At 44.8% G+C, this 19888-nt stretch overlaps 1 protein-coding gene across 1 annotated transcript in view; it reads right to left on the bottom strand.

Annotated features, from left to right (window-relative positions):
• The window catches only part of LOC143769060 (agouti-signaling protein-like), a 457900-nt gene that overhangs the window by 217220 nt on the left and 220792 nt on the right, over positions 1–19888 (bottom strand). The gene's annotated exons all lie outside the window — the stretch shown is intronic.

The following is a 19888-nucleotide window of genomic DNA, read 5'->3' as shown; positions in this document are numbered from 1 at the left end:
ACACAGCGATCGGACGACCAAATAAAGTTCTGGACTTTATTCAGCGACCAGCGACATCACAGCAGGATCCTGATCGCTGCTGCGTGTCAAACGAAACGATATCGCTAGCCAGGACGCTGCAACGTCACGGATCGCTAGCGATGTCGTTTCGTGTGAAGGTACCTTAAGTCATAAACAGAGGGAAGAGACAAAGTTGTAGTCAGGTAACAGTCTGAGATCAAAATACCAGGAGGCTACCGGATCAGAGCAAAGGTGTTAAACAGATGGATGGTTAGAATGAGGTCCAAGGTCAGGCAGTGATATATAAACAAGCATAAAATACAAGGCACAGAGTAAACCAACGATGCTTAGCTGAAGCTACACCTGACAGCTATCTGGGACTGCCAGCTCAGTTAAATAGCTAAACAATCAAGGGAACCAGGAGCACCTTACCAGAGCTCAGTACCTTCCTTTCTCAGATTGAATGACTGAGCTGTCAACAAAAACACAGGTCAGCATGCCCCTGCAACAGACTGGACAACTGAGCTGTCAATGACTACACATACAGCTCAGCACGCCCCAGCACCAGACTGGACAACTAAGCTGTCAATCACTGCACATACAGCTTATCACTGAGGGGTGGAATCATTACACATTTTCATTGAACATCATATTGCAAAAATGCATACACCCAATTAAAGAATTAAAGTCTTAGGAGCGAAGTTAAAGCTTTGAGTACAAAATTCTAATTAACAAAAATTAAACCACAGCTAAGTGTCCATCAGACAGATGACTATAAAAGAGCATTATTTAACAAAAACACCCTTCCCATTTTATACTGTTAGCAATCAGACCGCATGGAACGGAAATGTCACAAGATCTGGCAAAAAAAAATTGTGTGCAGAAGAAAGATGAAGACACAAGAAGATCAGAAAAGCTCTACTTATCAGTCTGAGTACTGTCACAAAAGTGATACAACATTTTAAAGAGAACCTACTGAAGGTTTTCTTTAACTAGAATGAAACTGAAACCATCTCAGAGAAATGTCCAGGCTAATCATAGAATTTAACACTTAAACATTTGCACCTACTAATGACAACAGTTGATGAAAATCAACATTCAAGTTCACTGTAGTTTTCTAAAGAAGTAAAAACCCAATCCGGAGCGAGTGTTTCTCATGATACAATACTGCTTACACTACAGAGAAATGGCATCTATGGTTGTCGCCCAAGAAAGACACCTTTCCTAAAGCTCATGCACAAAAAAAAACACCTACAATGTGCTAGGGCCCATAATAAAAAAATATGAAGGCTACTGAGACTATATACTCTAGAGTGATGAGACCAAAATGTTTTTGGATGTGATAGCATCAAAACTGTATCACATTGTAAATGTCAGGTGTATAAAGAAAAATGCATGGCACCTACAGTGAAGCATGGTAGTAACAGAGTCCTTATGTGGGACGGCATGAGTGCTGCTGTTGTCAGGGAGCTGCATTTCATTGGTGGTATCATGAATTCACAGATGTACTGCTCTATATTGAAAGAGAAGGTGCTGCCTTTACTCAGTGCCCTTTTTAGAAATGCACTTTTCCAACATGAACATGATTTAAAACACACATCTGTTGCATTTCTGAAAAATAGGGTGAAAGTGATTCAGTGGCCATGTATGTCTCCTGATCTGAACTCAGTCGAACACCTATGAGGAGTTCTGAAAAGATAAGTTGAGCATCACTATTGAAGAATGGAAAAAGATATATGTTGCACTATGTGACCAACTTGTTCATTCCGTACCTAGAAGACTGGGTGCTGTCCTTAAAAATCACGATAGTCATAAAAAATAGTAGATGATGTTTTTGATGTGGGGTGTAGTAAGTTTTGCATGAACTAATTTGAGTAAAACTGAAGATTTTCTAATGAAAGTTAAATTATTAACCTTACTTTCAAGTTATGGGTTAAAAAATGATCTATGAAACTCAGTATCAGTCAACATTTGGAAATTATTCTTGTGTTGAGTGTGATATTGATTAAAATCTTACTTTTGAAACAAGGTATACTCCCTTATGGTGAGCACTGTAGATGAGCTTCAGAGGAGCACCAAGATAGCAGAGAAAGAGGCCTTCAGCAGGCCATCTGCTGCTAAAGTAACCAATTGGCACCTCGTGACCACAGGGTGTAGGTGATAGCCGATAAGTACACATAGCAGAACGTGTTCCATTAAGTGTTGCCGTTGGAGATTGGCAGCGGTGTTTAAATGATTAGCAAACCCGAGCTCACCTTAAGGCCGATTTCACACGTCAGTGGCTCCAGTACGTGTGGTGACAGTTTCCTCACGTACCGGAGACACTGACACACGTAGAGACATTAAAATGAATGTGTCTCTGCAGATGTCAGCGTGTTTTCACGGACCGTGTGTCTGTGTGCAAATCATGGAGACGTGTCAGTGTTTGTGGGAGCGCACGGATCACACGGACCCATTAAAGTCAATGGGTGCGTGTAAACACTAGTGTTGAGCGATACCGTCCGATACTTGAAAGTATCGGTATCGGATAGTATCGTCCGATACCCGAAAAGTATCGGATATCGCCGATACCGATACCCGATACCAATACAAGTCAATGGGACACCAAGTATCGGAAGGTATCCTGTATGGTTCCCAGGGTCTGAAGGAGAGGAAACTCTCCTTCAGGCCCTGGGATCCATATTAATGTGTAAAATAAAGAATAAAAAAAAAATATTGATATACTCACCTCTCCGACGCAGCCTTACACCTTACCGATGTAACCGGCAGCTTCCGTTCCTAAGAATGAGCGCTTGAAAGACCTTAGATGACGTCGCGGCTTGTGATTGGTCGCGTGAGCGGTCACGTGACCGCCACGCGACCTGTTGTGAATTCTGTTCTTGGGCTCCCTCCGGTGATTGTAAGTGGTAGCGCTGCTGTCTCTGAATCGCAGCATTTATCAGGTGTGTTCACTTTTTGCAAATCTGACTGGGCTATTTAGTCTTGCTTCACCCTTTAGTCAGTGCCAGTTGTCCATTGTTCCTGGAGGATTCACATCTCTGCCTGGTCTCTCCTGCTTTGCAACTCTTTTCAACAAAGATAAGTTCTGGCCTTGATTTTTTGCTGTCCACATGCTGTGGCCTTATTGTTCAGTTCTTTTCCATGTTTTTGTCTTGTCCAGCTTGGTCTGTATAAGGATTTGTTTAGCCAAGCTGGTATCTCTGGAGATGCAGATATACCCTCCATATCTTTAGTTAGCTGTGGAGTTTTTGTATTTTCTGTGGTGGATATTTTCTAGTGTTTTAATACTGACCGCATAGTACTCTGTCCTATCCTTTCTATTTAGCTAGAAGTGGCCTCCTTTGCTAAATTCTGATTTCAGTCTGTGTATGTTTTTTTCCCTCTCCTCTCACAGTCAATATTTGTGGGGGGCTGTCTGTCCTTTGGGAATTTTCTCTGAGGCAAGATAGTTTTCCCTTTTCTATCTCTAGGGGTAATTAGTCCTCCGGCTGTGTCGAGATGTCCAGGGAGTGCTAGGTACATTCCACGGCTACTTCTAGTTGCGGTGTTAAGTTCAGGGTCTGCGGTCAGTACAGGTACCACCTTCTCCAGAGTACGTCTCATGCTGCTCTTAGGCCACCAGATCATAACAGTACAACTGACCAACAATGAGTTAACCGCATCTCAGAAGAAGGGAAGGAAAGTGCTGAGCCATTTTTTTTTCTGTAGTCTGTTGTGTTTTTTTTTTTTCTTCCCTCTTTATCTCTGGGTGGCTCAGGAGTTCGGCGCTGGTATGGATGATCAGGGATTGGCTTCTCGTGTGGATCAACTTGCTGCTAGAGTACAGGGTATTTCCGATTATATCATTCAGACTCCGGTTTTAGAGCCTAGAATTCCAACTCCTGATTTGTTTTTTGGGGATAGGTCCAAATTTCTGAGCTTTAAATATAACTGTAAACTGTTTTTTGCTCTGAAACCCCGTTCCTCTGGTGATCCCATCCAGCAGGTTAAAATTGTTATATCTCTGCTGCATGGTGACCCCCAGGATTGGGCATTTGCCCTGGAACCTGGGAATCCGGCGTTGCTTAATGTAGACACCTTTTTTCAGGCGCTTGGGTTATTGTATGACGAACCTAATTCGGTGGATCATGCTGAGAAGACCTTGTTGGCCCTGTCTCAGGGTCAAGAAGCGGCAGAATCATATTGCCAGAAGTTTAGAAAATGGTCAGTACTGACTAAATGGAATGAGGATGCCTTGGCGGCAATCTTCAGAAAGGGTCTTTCTGAATCCGTTAAAGATGTTATGGTGGGGTTCCCCACGCCTGCTGGTCTGAGTGATTCTATGTCTCTGGCCATTCAGATTGATTGGCGCTTGCGCGAGCGCAGAGTTGTGCACACTATGGCATTGTCTTCCGAGCGGAGTCCTGAGCCCATGCAGTGTGATAGGATTGTGTCTAGAGCTGAACGACAAGGATTCAGATGTCAGAATAGGTTGTGTTTTTACTGCGGCGATTCTGCTCGTGTTATTTCTGATTGCCCTAAGCGTACCAAAAGAATCGCTAGTTCTGTTACCATCAGTACTGTACAACCTAAATTTCTGTTATCTGTGACCCTGATCTGCTCATTATCGTCATTTTCTGTCATGACATTTGTGGATTCAGGCGCCGCTCTAAACTTAATGGACTTGGAATTTGCCAGACGTTGTGGTTTCCCCTTGCAGCCTTTGCAGAGTCCTATTCCTTGGAGGGGCATTGATGCTACACCGTTGGCTAAAAATAAACCTCAGTTTTGGACACAGCTGACCATGTGCATGGCGCCAGCCCATCGGGAAGATTGTCGTTTTCTGGTGTTGCATAATTTGCATGATGCTATTGTGCTGGGTTTCCCATGGTTACAGGTGCATAATCCGGTGTTAGATTGGAAATCTATGTCTGTGACTAGTTGGGGTTGTCAGGGGGTTCATGGTGACGTTCCTTTGTTGTCAATTGCCTCCTCCCCCTCTTCTGAAATTCTCTTCTGAGTTTTTGTCAGATTTCCAGGATGTATTCAATGAGCCCAAGTCCAGTTCCCTTCCACCGCATAGGGACTGTGATTGTGCTATTGACTTGATTCCAGGCTGTAAGTTCCCTAAGGGCCGACTTTTCAACCTGTCTGTGCCAGAACATACCGCCATGCGGAGCTATGTTAAGGAGTCCTTGGAGAAGGGGCATATTCGGCCATCTTCTTCACCATTGGGAGCAGGTTTTTTTTTTTGTTGCCAAAAAAGATGGCTCCTTGAGACCCTGTATTGATTATCGCCTCTTGAATAAGATCACGGTCAAATTCCAATACCCTTTGCCTTTGCTTTCTGATCTGTTTGCTAGGATTAAGGGGGCTAGTTGGTTTACTAAGATTGACCTTCGAGGGGCATATAATCTTGTTTGTATTAAGCAGGGTGACGAATGGAAAACTGCGTTTAATACGCCCGAAGGCCATTTTGAATACCTTGTGATGCCATTCGGACTCTCTAATGCTCCATCTGTGTTTCAGTCCTTCATGCATGATATATTTCGGAATTATCTTGATAAATTCATGATTGTATATTTGGATGATATTTTGATTTTTTCAGATGATTGGGAGTCTCATGTGAAACAAGTTAGGATGGTATTTCAGATACTTCGTGATAATGCCTTGTTTGTGAAGGGGTCTAAGTGCCTCTTTGGAGTACAGAAGATTTCTTTTTTGGGCTTCATTTTTTCTCCCTCATCTATAGAAATGGATCCGGTTAAGGTTCAGGCCATTCATGATTGGATCCAGCCCACATCTGTGAAGAGCCTTCAGAAATTTTTGGGCTTTGCTAATTTTTATTGCCGTTTCATTGCCAACTTCTCCAGTGTGGTTAAACCCCTGACTGATTTGACGAAGAAAGGCGCTGATGTGATGAATTGGTCCTCTGTGGCTGTTTCTGCCTTTCAGGAGCTTAAACGCCGATTTACTTCTGCCCCTGTGTTGCGTCAGCCGGATGTTTCTCTTCCTTTTCAGTTTGAGGTTGACACTTCTGAGATTGGGGCAGGGGCCGTTTTGTCTCAGAGGAATTCTGATGGTTCCTTGATGAAACCATGTGCCTTCTTTTCTAGAAAGTTTTCGCCTGCGGAACGCAATTATGATGTCGGCAATCGTGAGTTGTTGGCTATGAAGTGGGCATTTGAGGAATGGCGACATTGGCTTGAGGGGGCCAAGCACCGTATTGTGGTCTTGACCGATCATAAGAATCTTATTTATCTCGAGTCTGCCAAACGGCTGAATCCTAGACAGGCCTGATGGTCCCTGTTTTTCTCCCGTTTTGATTTTGTGGTCTCGTATCTTCCGGGTTCTAAGAATGTTAAGGCTGATGCCCTCTCTAGGAGCTTTTTGCCTGATTCTCCTGGGGTCCTGGAGCCGGTCGGTATTCTGAAGGAAGGGGTGATTCTTTCTGCCATCTCCCCTGATTTACGACGGGTTCTTCAGGAATTTCAGGCTGATAAACCTGACCGCTGTCCAGTGGGGAAATTGTTTGTTCCTGACAGATGGACTAGCAAAGTGATTTCGGAGGTTCATTGTTCTGTGTTGGCTGGTCATCCGGGGATTTTTGGTACCAGAGATTTGGTTGGTAGGTCCTTTTGGTGGCCTTCTTTGTCACGGGATGTGCGTTCTTTTGTGCAGTCCTGTGGGACTTGTGCGCGGGCCAAGCCTTGTTGTTCCCGCGCTAGTGGGTTGCTTTTGCCTTTGCCGGTCCCTGAGAGGCCTTGGACGCATATTTATATGGATTTTATTTGGGATCTTCCGGTTTCCCAGAGGATGTCAGTTATCTGGGTGGTTTGTGACTGGTTTTCTAAGATGGTTCATTTGGTACCTTTGCCTAAGTTGCCTTCCTCTTCTGATTTGGTTCCGTTGTTTTTTCAGCATGTGGTTCGTTTGCATGGCATTCCGGAGAATATTGTGTCCGATAGAGGTTCCCAGTTTGTTTCGAGGTTTTGGTGGGCCTTTTGTGCTAGGCTGGGCATTGATTTGTCTTTTTCTTCCGCATTTCATCCTCAGACAAATGGTCAAACCGAGCGAACTAATCAGACTTTGGAAACTTATTTGAGATGCTTTGTGTCTGCTGATCAGGATGATTGGGTGGCTTTCTTGCCATTGGCCGAGTTTGCCCTTAATAATCGGGCTAGTTCTGCTACCTTGGTTTCACCCTTCTTTTGTAACTCTGGTTTTCATCCTCATTTTTCTTCGGGGCAGGTTGAGCCTTCTGATTGTCCTGGGGTGGACTCTGTGGTTGACAGGTTGCAGCAAATTTGGGCTCATGTTGTTAACAATTTGGTGTTGTCTCAGGAGGGGGCTCAGCGTTTTGCTAACCGTCGTCGGAGTGTTGGTTCCCGGCTTCGGGTTGGGGATTTGGTCTGGTTGTCTTCCCGTCATGTCCCTATGAAGGTTTCTTCCCCTAAGTTTAAGCCTCGGTTTATTGGTCCTTATAGGATTTCTGAGATTACCAATCCAGTGTCTTTTCGTTTGGCCCTTCCAGCCTCTTTTTCCATCCATAATGTTTTTCATAGATCTTTGTTGCGGAAATATGTGGTGCCCGTTGTTCCCTCTGTTGATCCTCCTGCCCCGGTGTTGATTGATGGGGAGTTGGAGTATGTGGTTGAGAAGATTTTGGATTCTTGTTTTTCGAGGCGGAAGCTTCAGTATCTTGTCAAATGGAAGGGTTATGGCCAGGAGGATAATTCTTGGGTTGTTGCCTCCGATGTTCATGCTGATGATTTGGTTCGTGCCTTTCATTTGGCTCGTCCGGATCGGCCTGGGGGCTCTGGTTAGGGTTTGGTGACCCCTCCTCAAGGGGGGGTACTGTTGTGAATTCTGTTCTTGGGCTCCCTCCGGTGGTTGTAAGTGGTAGCGCTGCTGTCTCTGAATCGCAGCATTTATCAGGTGTGTTCACTTTTTGCAAATCTGACTGGGCTATTTAGTCTTGCTTCACCCTTTAGTCAGTGCCAGTTGTCCATTGTTCCTGGAGGATTCACATCTCTGCCTGGTCTCTCCTGCTTTGCAGTTCTTTTCAACAAAGATAAGTTTTGGCCTTGATTTTTTGCTGTCCACATGCTGTGGCCTTATTGTTCAGTTCTTTTCCATGTTTTTGTCTTGTCCAGCTTGGTCTGTATAAGGATTTGTTTAGCCAAGCTGGTATCTCTGTAGATGCAGATATACCCTCCATATCTTTAGTTAGCTGTGGAGTTTTTGAATTTTCTGTGGTGGATATTTTCTAGTGTTTTAATACTGACCGCATAGTACTCTGTCCTATCCTTTCTATTTAGCTAGAAGTGGCCTCCTTTGCTAAATTCTGATTTCAGTCTGTGTATGTTTTTTCCCTCTCCTCTCACAGTCAATATTTGTGGGGGGCTGTCTGTCCTTTGGGAATTTTCTCTGAGGCAAGATAGTTTTCCCTTTTCTATCTCTAGGGGTAATTAGTCCTCCGGCTGTGTCGAGATGTCCAGGGAGTGCTAGGTACATTCCACGGCTACTTCTAGTTGCGGTGTTAAGTTCAGGGTCTGCGGTCAGTACAGGTACCACCTTCTCCAGAGTACGTCTCATGCTGCTCTTAGGCCACCAGATCATAACAGCGACCAATCACAAGCCGCGACATCATCTAAGGTCTTTCAAGCGCTTGAAAGACCTTAGATGATGTCGCGGCTTGTGATTGGTCGTGTGGCGGTCACGTGACCACTCACGTGACCAATCACAAGCCGCGACGTCATCTAAGGTCTTTCAAGCGCTCATTCTTAGGAACGGAAGCTGCCAGTTACATCGGTAAGGTCCAGGCTGCGTTGGAGAGGTGAGTATATCAATATTTTTTATTTTTATTCTTTATTTTACACATTAATATCGATCCCGATACCGATTCCCGATATCACAAAAGTATCGGATCTCGGTATCGGAATTCCGATACCGCAAATATCGGCCGATACCCGATACTTTCGGTATCGGAATGCTCAACACTAGTAAACACGTTCCGCACATGGATGCCATCCGTATGCTGTTTGTGTGCTGTCCGTGTGCTTTTTTAAAGTCATAGGGTTAAAATTGAAACAAATTGTTTCAATACACGGACACACGGACAGCACACGAACAGCACACGGAGGATAAATACGGATACACGGATGACACATGGATGGCCTACGTGCACACACGGACACGGATAGCTCCGGTACCGCTTCTTCTGGTACCGGAAATATCTGGACGTGTGAGACTGGCCTAATCCGTAGCTGTTAGAGACAGATAATGGCTTTTTAATCTAGCCGGTGTTTGTCGTATATGGTGACAGTCTAGGTACTGAACCTTCTCCACATGCAATCTCCCCCTCAAACATGTACATGCATGTGATCATAGCTCCCAACCGTCCCTCATTGTGCGGGAGTGTCCCGGATTTCATGCTTTGCCCTGCTGTCCAGCACAGGACGCTCTCATCCCGGACACAGCAGGAGAAACTCCATCACACCCCCTTTTGTTAGGCCATGCCCCTTCCCCTTCGTATGTTCCTGAGTCTCCCAGCGTCACTGTTAAGAGAGGAAGAGAGAGGGGACACTTCTAGTTTGAGCATAGCTCCTTTGAGGTACGTGGAATGAGTGGGGCTGAGCAGGGAGGGATGGATACACTCACAGCCTCCTTGTTTGCCTCGGCTGCTCAGTGCTCACTGCTGTGTTATTGCAGAGCGACAGATGCAGATCAGTGAGTAGTCGATGATGCCTTGTGTGGGGTCAGGTGTACAGTGTGGATGTAGCAGAGCCGTGTGTGTGTGCAAGGTGTATGGAGCGGAGCCGTGTATGTGTGCGAGGTGTATGGAGCGGAGCCATGTGTGTACGAGGTGTATGGAGTGGAGCCGTGTGTGTGTGCGAGGTGTATGGAGTGGAGCCGTGTGTGTGCGAGGTGTATGGAGCAGAGCCATGTGTGTGCGAGGTGTATGGAGCAGAGCAATGTGTGTACGAGGTGGATGTAGCAGAGCCGTGTGTGTATGAGGTGTATGGAGTGGGGCCGTGTGTGTATGAGGTGTATAAAGCAGAGCCGTGTGTGTGCAAGGTGTATGGAGCGGAGCAATGTGTGTACAAGGTGGATGTAGCAGAGCCATGTGTGTACGAGGTGTATGGAAATTGAAGAAAACAACCGCACTCAATTTGTATATTTGCATCATGAATGTGAAGAGTCTTTTAATAGGAACACCACAGTGATACAGACAGTAGCTGAGGTAACGTTTCGACCTTATAGGCCTTTGTCAAACCTCACTGAAAAAATGCAAAAAGACAAAATATTAGAAATCATGTATAACCAAGCAAAATTGTACATGTATAGTTACAATATACTGAATAAACATCACAATCAAATATATACAATATATACAAGATTTACAAAAACAACCAAAATATCTACAAAAATTCTACAGAGATGTACAAAAATGTACAAAAATGTCTTACAAAACTTGCCCTAAAACAGAGTATCAAGGTTCGTGATGTACCGCTGTGGAACAAGGAGGCGAGGGCAAAAGAGGATAAATGTCAATCTTATGTTAGGCATATGACCAATATTATACAAAATGATACTGTACCCATATGTGAAGCAGTACATGGAGCGATAAATAATAGTAAACACTAATAGCATGCAAAGTGTATGACAAAACTGACCTTCAAGAAGAAAAGAAGAGTGAGCGAACGTCCAGAGGGACACATAGGCTCCTGAGAAGGTGAAGAGAGGAAATATAAATAAATGAATAAAGAAAAAACAAAAGCAAAACGCAGCACCACAGCTGTTCCAGCCAGGGGGAGTCAGGGAAGGGGCAGGGAGAGATTGTAAAACAACATTACAACGTACCACTTGTAGGAGAATAGCATAGAACAGATCCGGAACGGCACGGATAGGGAATGGAGTCCCTGTAAGAACTAAGAGTAAGGGGCTGGTTGGTAAAAGTAGTACTAAAGTGGGTACGTGTGTACAGGACAGTATGAGGCATACCTGGTGGGTCCTATGTCAGGAGGAACAGCAGCGGTGGTGTGGCCTGTGTGTGGTGGCCATGATTAAAATATACCCGGGACTGGAAATAAGAAGGGGCGGGAAGGAAGCTGGCGTCAGCGTGGTGTGTGAGGGGACGAGGTGGAACGCACAGGAGCGCAGGCGCAATGGAGCGCTCCTGTAACGTATCGGGCCGAAAGAAAACGCACCGCGCGTGCGCACTGTGGACCGCACAAGGAGTAGAGGCGCTCCTGTGACGTGCAGGGCGCCGGTGTAAAGAGAAAGCGCTTACCGCGCGTGCGCTCTGTAGCCAGGCAGAAGCCTGGAGACAGGAAGGGGGGCGGAGTATGTGTGAGCACACTGCGCGTGCGCACAGCGGCAGTGGCCCGGCAGAAAGACAGGGGCGAAGTATATGAAAAGAAAGAGCGGCGCCTGCGCAGTGTGAGTAGATTTGATGCTGCAATGGTAACGGAGGTGCAGCTGAATTGGAGCCGAGGGGCCGTATAGTGTAGGGAAAACAGGGGGGGTCACATATGGGTACAGTATCATTTTGTATCATATTGGTCATATGCCTAACATAAGATTGACATTTATCCTCTTTTGCCCTCGCCTCCTTGTTCCACAGCGGTACATCACGATCCTTGATACTCTGTTTTAGGGCAAGTTTTGTAAGACATTTTTGTACATTTTTGTACATCTCTGTAGAATTTTTGTAGATATTTTGGTTGTTTTTGTAAATCTTGTATATATTGTATATATTTGATTGTGATGTTTATTCAGTATATTGTAACTATACATGTACAATTTTGCTTGGTTATACATGATTTCTAATATTTTGTCTTTTTGCATTTTTTCAGTGAGGTTTGACAAAGGCCTATAAGGTCGAAACGTTACCTCAGCTACTGTCTGTATCACTGTGGTGTTCCTATTAAAAGACTCTTCACATTCATGATGCAAATATACAAATTGAGTGCGGTTGTTTTCTTCAATTTCTGAATGGTCTGGATCTCTCCAAGTTCAACCAGCACCTTCTTCATTTAATTCAGAGTGCACGTCATTTCTTCTATATTGAGCATCTCTGTTGACGACTGCACCTGAGCCCTCAATGTCTACCGATACCTTCGCCTTTGATGATACTGCTGCCACAAGAATACTGGGTAAAGTTACCAGCTCAGGAGAATTCCTGAAGACTCCGGTTCAGGAACTTCGCACCAAGGATTATGAGCGTGAGCGGAGGAGGCTGACTTCGTTCGATCTACATTCTGTCACACTAGCCGAATACTATAGACTCAGCAGGATTCCGCGTGGTCTCAGGAGCCACCTAAGACCTACGCTTTTCTCTGACACACCTGATTTTTGTGAAAAGTTTCAAAAGATTTTGAATAAGTGTTCACTTGATATTATCTTATTGACCATCGATTTTCTCCAAACAGCTATCGTGGAATCTGAGAAAAAGCTTACGGCCATTGAAGAACAATTGTCAACTACTCTAACAGCTACTGATTGGAACTCCCTTAAGGTCAAAACCGACAAATCCAATGACGAACATCGTAAGTACCTACAGGATAAGAAGAGGTCTAAGTTTCAACGTGATTCAGAGGACTACGCCTCGGGTCGAGTCTACAGATGGAACGACTCTGCATCCCCATATACCAGGCGAGGCAACAGTGGACCTCGGCATTATGGGCCCTACAGTTCAGACAGCGACAGCTCCACAAGCGGTTCACAGAATCGTTTTTTATTCGGACGTCCCAACTCGAGACCCAACACACGACCCGGAGGCGACCGACAAGGAGGGCCGCAAGGAAATCGAGAACGTATGACTACGAGGTCGCAGGTAAGGCCCCCAACACAGTCATCAACATCTCCTCCTATACCCTGAGTCCCTCTGAACTGTCAGTCCTACAGAAAGGTTTATCCTTTTGCCCCACTCCATCATGGGACAAATTCAAATTGACCCAGGACTTACAACGGTTTTACCGTAACCTTCGCCTCAAGACACACTTCGGACTATCTCAGGACTTTGATAGGAATAGGACCCCCACGGCTGTGGGGGATCCTATCCCTGAACTTAGTATCGTGAACCTAGGGCTGCGTACCACAAGTAGCTTCAATCCTCCACGTACTCACCATGCTACTGAGGCCTACATTGATCTAACTCAGAAAGGAATCGATGCTATATTAGAGCAACATCGTTTGGGAAATTTTCCCACACATAGTAACACCTCCCCCGTTGAAAAACAAGCCATCGAGTCACTTAGGACCAATAAGAATATCACCATTAAGCCGGCCGATAAGGGTGGAGCCATTGTCGTTCAGAATACAGCCGACTATTTGGCTGAAATACTGAGGCAATTATCCGACACTACTACATACCGGAAAATCTCATCTGATCCTACCCCTAACATAAGATCCCACATTACCAAGATTCTTCACAAATACCAAATCCTCAAAATCCTGGATTCCAAAACCTGTCTTTTCCTCACCAATCCACATCCGGTTACTCCAGTCATTTATACATTACCAAAAATTCATAAATCACTCCTCAACCCACCTGGTCGACCCATAGTCGCTTCAACCGATTCCATACTGGCCCCCATCTCCATCTATTTGGAGAAAATCCTTACTCCCCTCACTAAAAAGATGAGATCCTTCATTCTCGATACCGGTCACTTCCTCCAAATCCTAAAAGAATTTGCCATTACCCCGTCCGAATGTCTCCTCGTCACGTTTGACGTCAAAAGCCTCTATACCTCCATTAGGCATGATCTAGGTTTAGTAGCAGTTGGGGACCTCCTTGAGCAATCTTCATTTTCACACCACTCCAAACAGCTATGTCTTGATCTTCTGTCTCTGGTCCTTTACAATAATTTTTTTCTTTTTGGCGATCAGTTCTACCTCCAAACCCAGGGCACTGCTATGGGTGCCCACGTAGCCCCAGCATACGCCAACACCTATATGGATGCTTTTGAACAAAACTACGTCTACAAAAATTCTCTGTTTCAGTCCTACAATCTCTGTTGGCTTCGCTACATAGATGATGTGTTTTGTCTATGGACAGGCCCACAGGATTCTCTCATCGCCTTCACTGACCATCTCAATTCTGTTCGTACTGAGCTCCAATTCACACTGAACTTCAGTACATCCCAAATCTCTTTTCTGGACACCCTTGTCATTAGAAACCCAGATGGAGGCCTCAGCACTGACCTCTTCTCCAAACCCACCGATACCAACAGTCTTTTACACTATCACAGTTGTCATCCGGTTTCTACTAAGAATAGCCTGCCCCGGTCGCAATTTAAACGGGTGTCACGAATTGTCTCTAATCCTGAACTACTGACCACGCGTCTTGATGACATGTCGCGGAAATTCATAGCAAGACAATACCCCAGCAATTTACTTGCCAAAGAGAGGACGCTGGCTCTTAGTCCATCTCCTAACCCCACATCAACAACCAAACCTGAACGGGTTCCCTTTGTTCACACCCATCATCCGGCCATGCCTATTGTCTACAACACCATTCGCAAGCACTGGTCTCTTCTGCATAACGCATACCCACACATAGAAGCCTTTCAGACACCGCCTCTCATGTGTAAACGTAGACCAAACAATATCAGGGACCGAGTGGTTAAAGCAGACCTCGGCGGTTTCACCAGGTTACCACGTCAAACCTTTTTGGGCACTGAAAGGCGGGGCACATACCCTTGTCTCAATTGCGCTTGTTGCTCCAATGTGATCAAATCTAGCACTATCACCCATCCCCACTCCGGCAAATTGATCCCAATTGGGGGATTCTTCACTTGTGAATCCAATAACGTGGTCTACGCCGTGAAATGCCCGTGTGGGCTTCTCTACGTGGGTGAGACAACGCAGCATATCCGCGAACGTATATCTAGCCACAAGTCCACCATTAGGTGTAAGAAAACCTGGCTCCCCCTTCCATACCATTTTGTAGCGGCCAACCACTCAGTGTCCCAATTACGCTTCCAAGTGCTCGAACAAGTCGAGCGCCCTAGACGAGGTGGGAATCACATAAAGTTATTACGCCAACGTGAATCCTATTGGATTTTTACCTTGCAGACACTCACGCCGAAAGGTCTCAATAGGGAACTTGATTTGGTTTGATTAATATTTTTCCTTAGGTGGCCACGTGATCTCCTGCTCAGCCATATGTTATTGCATACCATATTGTTTCCATTTGATTGTATGTTTCCAGCCATAATTACGCTTTCCTTCCCTTATGTAGGTGTAAGCATGCTGACCTTCTTTATTTCCAGTTCACTAACCTATCCTCCTACTTACAGGTAGCCTGAATACTAGTGTTGAGCATTCCGATACCGCAAGTATCGGGTATCGGCCGATATTTGCTGTATCGGAATTCCGATACTGAGATCCGATACTTTTGTGGTATCGGGTATCGGTATCGAAACAACATTAATGTGTAAAATAAAGAATTAAAATAAAAAATATTGCTATACTCACCTCTCCGACGCAGCCTGGACCTCACCGAGGGAAAAGGCAGCGTTGTTTGCTTAAAATGCGCGCTTTTCCTTCCTTCCGTGACGTCACGGCATCTGATTGGTCGCGTGCCGCCCATGTGGCCGCGACGCGACCAATCACAGCAAGCCGTGACGTAATTTTCAGGTCCTTCTAGGCATTCAGTATTTTAAAATTACGTTCCGGCTTTGTGATTGGTCGCGTCGCGGTCACATGGGCGACGCGACCAATCACAAGCCGTGACGTCACGGGAGGCAGGAGACGCGCGCATTTTAAAATGCGCGCGTGTCCAGCCTCCCGTGACGTCACGGCTTGTGATTGGTCGCGTCGCCATGTTGGCCGCGACGCAACCAATCACAAAGCCGGAACGTAATTTTAAAATACTGAAGGACCTGAAATTACGTCACGGCTTTCTGTGATTGGTTGCGTCGCGGCCAACATGGCGACGCGACCAATCACAAGCCGTGACGTCACGGGAGGCTGGACACGCGCGCATTTTAAAATGCGCGCGTCTCCTGCCTCCCGTGACGTCACGGCTTGTGATTGGTCGCGTCGCCCATGTGACCGCGACGCGACCAATCACAAAGCCGGAACGTAATTTTAAAATACTGAATGCCTAGAAGGACCTGAAATTACGTCACGGCTTGCTGTGATTGGTCGCGTCGCGGCCACATGGGCGGCATGCGACCAATCAGAAGCCGTGACGTCACGGAAGGAAGGAAAAGCGCGCATTTTAAGCAAACAACGCTGCCGGTTCCCTCGGAGAGGTGAGTATAGCAATATTTTTTATTTTAATTCTTTATTTTACACATTAATATGGTTCCCAGGGCCTGAAGGAGAGTTTCCTCTCCTTCAGACCCTGGGAACCATCAGGGATACCGTCCGATACTTGAGTCCCATTGACTTGTATTGGTATCGGGTATCGGTATCGGATTGGATCCGATACTTTGCCGGTATCGGCCGATACTTTCCGATACCGATACTTTCAAATATCGGACGGTATCGCTCAACACTACTGAATACCGTTATCCTAATACGCTCTACTGGGGTAAGTACCCAGACCAGCTTTTATTTTTATTTTTATTTTTTATTTTTATTTTTATTTATTTTTTACTTTATTTTTATCATTATTTTTATCATTATTTTATTTTATTTTTATTTTCATTTTTACAATTTTCATTTTTACAATTTTCATTTATTTTCTTCCTTTTTCATGATTTTATTTTTATTTTTAGCCTTATCCTTTATCTTGATTTTTTTACTTATTTTCATTAATTTTCAATATTTTTATATTTTTATATAATTTTTATATTTTTTTCTTTTCTTCCTTTTTATTACCATTATCATTTTCATTTTGTTTGCTTCCCTTGTATTTGCTGAAGAACATTTCGATCATTCTTTACATTGGCATTTTTACATTGTGGCATTTTTTTCAACATTATTTTTCAGGTTTTACTTCATTTCCGTTGTTCATTTGTATTTATTTTTATTTATGTTTATTTTTATTTTTATTTTTGTATTTTTTGGCACATTTTTTCCAATTTTTTTACGTTTCTTTATTTCTCTTTATTTATTTATTTTTCTTTATTTTTCATCCTTTTTCCCTTCATTCCCTCATCATCCTCTTTATCGTTGATTATCTTCATCTCCCCTTCTTCCTTTTATCAGACCCCCCCTGTTTTCCCTACACTATACGGCCCCTCGGCTCCAATTCAGCTGCACCTCCGTTACCATTGCAGCATCAAATCTACTCACACTGCGCAGGCGCCGCTCTTTCTTTTCATATACTTCGCCCCTGTCTTTCTGCCGGGCCACTGCCGCTGTGCGCACGCGCAGTGTGCTCACACATACTCCGCCCCCCTTCCTGTCTCCAGGCTTCTGCCTGGCCACAGAGCGCACGCGCGGTAAGCGCTTTCTCTTTACACCGGCGCCCTGCACGTCACAGGAGCGCCTCTACTCCTTGTGCGGTCCACAGTGCGCACGCGCGGTGCGTTTTCTTTCGGCCTGATACGTTACAGGAGCGCTCCATTGCGCCTGCGCTCCTGTGCGTTCCACCTCGTCCCCCCACACACCACGCTGACGCCAGCTTCCTTCCCGCCCCTTCTTATTTCCGGTCCCGGGTTTATTTTAATCATGGCCACCACACACAGGCCACACCACCGCTGCTGTTCCTCCTGACATAGGACCCACCAGGTATGCCTCATACTGTCCTGTACACACGTACCCACTTTAGTACTACTTTTACCAACCAGCCCCTTACTCTTAGTTCTTACAGGGACTCCATTCCCTATCCGTGCCGTTCCGGATCTGTTCTATGCTATTCTCCTACAAGTGGTACGTTGTAATGTTGTTTTACAATCTCTCCCTGCCCCTTCCCTGACTCCCCCTGGCTGGAACAGCTGTGGTGCTGCGTTTTGCTTTTGTTTTTTCTTTATTCATTTATTTATATTTCCTCTCTTCACCTTCTCAGGAGCCTATGTGTCCCTCTGGACGTTCGCTCACTCTTCTTTTCTTCTTGAAGGTCAGTTTTGTCATACACTTTGCATGCTATTAGTGTTTACTATTATTTATCGCTCCATGTACTGCTTCACATATGGGTACAGTATCATTTTGTATCATATTGGTCATATGCCTAACATAAGATTGACATTTATCCTCTTTTGCCCTCGCCTCCTTGTTCCACAGCGGTACATCACGAACCTTGATACTCTGTTTTAGGGCAAGTTTTGTAAGACATTTTTGTACATTTTTGTACATCTCTGTAGAATTTTTGTAGATATTTTGGTTGTTTTTGTAAATCTTGTATATATTGTATATATTTGATTGTGATGTTTATTCAGTATATTGTAACTATACATGTACAATTTTGCTTGGTTATACATGATTTCTAATATTTTGTCTTTTTGCATTTTTTCAGTGAGGTTTGACAAAGGCCTATAAGGTCGAAACGTTACCTCAGCTACTGTCTGTATCACTGTGGTGTTCCTATTAAAAGACTCTTCACATTCATGATGCAAATATACAAATTGAGTGCGGTTGTTTTCTTCAATTTCTGAATGGTCTGGATCTCTCCAAGTTCAACCAGCACCTTCTTCATTTAATTCAGAGTGCACGTCATTTCTTCTATATTACGAGGTGTATGGAGCGGAGCCATGTGTGTGTGCAAGGTGTATGGAGCGGAGCAATGTGTGTACGAGGTGGATTTAGCAGAGCCGTGTGTGTGCGAGGTGTATGGAGCGGAGCCGTGTGTGTATGAGGTGTATGGAGCGGAGCCGTGTGTGTGCGAGGTGTATGGAGCGGAGCTGAATGTGTACAAGGTGTATGGAGCGGAGCGCATGTGTACGTAGTGGAGCCGTGTGTGCAAAGTGTATGGAGTGCTGCCACGTGTGTAGGAGTAGCTATGTGTGGCCATTATACAGTATGGAGCATCATGTGCTGTCATTATACAGTATGGAGCATCATGTGTGGCCATTATACAGTATGGAGCATCATGTGTGGCCATTATACAGTATGGAGCATCATGTGCAGTCATTATACAGTATGGAGCATCATGTGCAGTCATTATACAGTATGGAGCATCATGTGCTGTCATTATACAGTATGGAGCATCATGTGTGGCCATTATACAGTATGGAGCATCATGTGCAGTCATTATACAGTATGGAGCATCATGTGCAGTCATTATACAGTATGGAACATCATGTGCGGTCATTATACAGTATGGAGTATCATGTGTGGCCATTATACAGTATGGAGCATCATGTGCGGTCATTATACAGTATGGAGCATCATGTGCAGTCATTATACAGTATGGAGCATCATGTGCGGTCATTATACAGTATGGAGTATCATGTGTGGCCATTATACGGTATGGAGCACTGTGTGGCCATTATACATTATGGAGCATCATGTGTGGCCATTATACAGTTTGGAGCATCATGTGCAGTCATTATACAGTATGGAGCATCATGTGCGGTCATTATACAGTATGGAGCATCATGTGCGGTCATTATACAGTATGGAGCATCATGTGCGGTCATTATACAGTATGGAACATCATGTGCAGCCAATGTACAGTATGGAGCATCATGTGCAGTCATTATACAGTATGGAGCATCGTGTGGCCATTATACAGTATGGAGCACTGTGTGGCCATATTTTTTTGTTTAGAATTATTGTATATGACACAGTGTGATCAGCAGTGCTAAATGGGTGTGGTTGGGACGTGGGTATGGGTGTGACTAATTATGAATGGGTGTGGTCAAAGGTGTGGCGTTGCGCGCCGCAAACTTTATCCCTCTTTGCCATCTTCAAAAGTTGGGAGGTATGATGTGATATTGCCTGAAGAGATCATTGGCAGCTTTTTGTGTTCACTGTGGCAGAAAGTTGCCAATCTGTAGTGGGATGC

The sequence above is a fragment of the Ranitomeya variabilis genome, chromosome 4 (genome assembly GCF_051348905.1).
Source record: "Ranitomeya variabilis isolate aRanVar5 chromosome 4, aRanVar5.hap1, whole genome shotgun sequence".
NCBI classification, from domain to species: Eukaryota; Metazoa; Chordata; class Amphibia; order Anura; family Dendrobatidae; genus Ranitomeya; species Ranitomeya variabilis.
Note: the sequence above shows the minus strand (reverse complement) of the source record. Positions and strands in the feature narration are given on the sequence as shown.